The sequence below is a fragment of the Arachis duranensis genome, chromosome 5, assembly GCF_000817695.3.
Source record: "Arachis duranensis cultivar V14167 chromosome 5, aradu.V14167.gnm2.J7QH, whole genome shotgun sequence".
In the NCBI taxonomy this organism is placed as follows: Eukaryota; Viridiplantae; Streptophyta; class Magnoliopsida; order Fabales; family Fabaceae; genus Arachis; species Arachis duranensis.
Window position 1 is genome coordinate 92,929,590 of NC_029776.3, and position 1,346 is coordinate 92,930,935.

Below are 1,346 nucleotides of genomic sequence, written 5' to 3' on the forward strand. Positions count from 1 at the left end.
TTGATCCTTCCATGAGAGATTTGGATGATTTCTCCATGAAGAATTATAGGTGTTTCCATAGGGTTTTCCCATGTAATTCACCTCTTCCATTGAAGGGTTCTCAGGATCATAAGCTTCTTCTTCAGATGAAGCATCCTTAGTACTGCCTGGTGCATTTTACATTCCAGACAAACTTTGAGAAATCAAATTGACGTGCTGAGTCAATATTTAGTTCTGAGCCAATATGGCATTCAGAGTATCAATCTCAAGAATTCCTTTCTTCTGATTCGTCCTATTGTTCACAGGATTTCTTTCAGAAGTGTACATGAATTGGTTATTTGCAACCATTTCAATGAGCTCTTGAGCTTCTGTAGGCGTCTTCTTCAGATGAAGAGATCCTCCAGCAGAGCTGTCCAATGACATCTTGGACAGTTTAGATAGACCATCATAGAATATACCTATGATGCTCTATTCAGAAAGCATGTCAGAAGGATATTTTCTGATCAATTATTTGTATCTTTCCCAAGCTTCATAGAGGGATTCACCTTCCTTCTGTCTGAAGGTTTGGACTTCCAATCTAAGCTTACTCAATTTTTGAGGTGGAAAGAACTTTGCCAAGAAGGCATTGACTAGCTTTTCCCAAGAGTTCAGGCTTTCTTTAGGTTGTGAGTCCAACCATATCCTAGCTCTGTCTCTTACAGCAAAAGGGAATAGCATAAGTCTGTAGACCTCAGGTTCAACCCCATTAGTCTTGACTACACCCAGCACCTTCCTTGCATTGTTGGCATTGTTGTTGTTTTCGGCTGCCATGGGTTCTTTTTCTTTGAAGATTTCTGTTAGATCCTCTATAGAGAGTTGTGCTTTAGCTTCTCTTAGCTTTCGCTTCAAGGTCCTTTCAGGTTCAGGGTCAGCCTCAACAATAATGCTTTTGTCTTTGCTCCTGCTCATATGAAAGAGAAGAGAACAAGAAAATATGGAATCCTCTATGTCACAGTAAAGAGATTCCTTGAGGTGTCAGAGGAAAAGAAAAATAGAAGGAAGAGGTAGAAGAATTCGAACTTATCAAGAAAGATGGAGTTCGAATTATGCATTAAGGAAGAGTGTTAGTCCATAAATAGAAGGATGTGAGAAGAGGGGAAGAAATTTTCGAAAACTAAGTAAGAGATTTTAAAAACATTTTGAAAAAAATACTAATTGATTTTCGAAAACTAAGAGTGAAAAAGAAATCAAGTGATTTTTGAAAAAGATTTTGAAATTAGAAATAAAAAAGATTTGATTGAAAACTATTTTGAAAAAGATATGGTTAAGAAGATATGATTGGTTTTAAAAAGATGTGATTGAGAAGATATGATTTGAAAAATAATTTA

The 1,346-nt window shown here is 36.3% G+C and overlaps 1 non-coding gene across 1 annotated transcript; it reads left to right on the forward strand.

Moving 5' to 3' along the window:
* Nucleotides 1-456: 456 nt before the first annotated feature.
* On the forward strand, nt 457-564 carry LOC127748078 (small nucleolar RNA R71). Its single transcript, XR_008010021.1, has one exon. It is a non-coding gene; the product is annotated as a small nucleolar RNA R71 (small nucleolar RNA).
* Nucleotides 565-1,346: the final 782 nt, after the last annotated feature.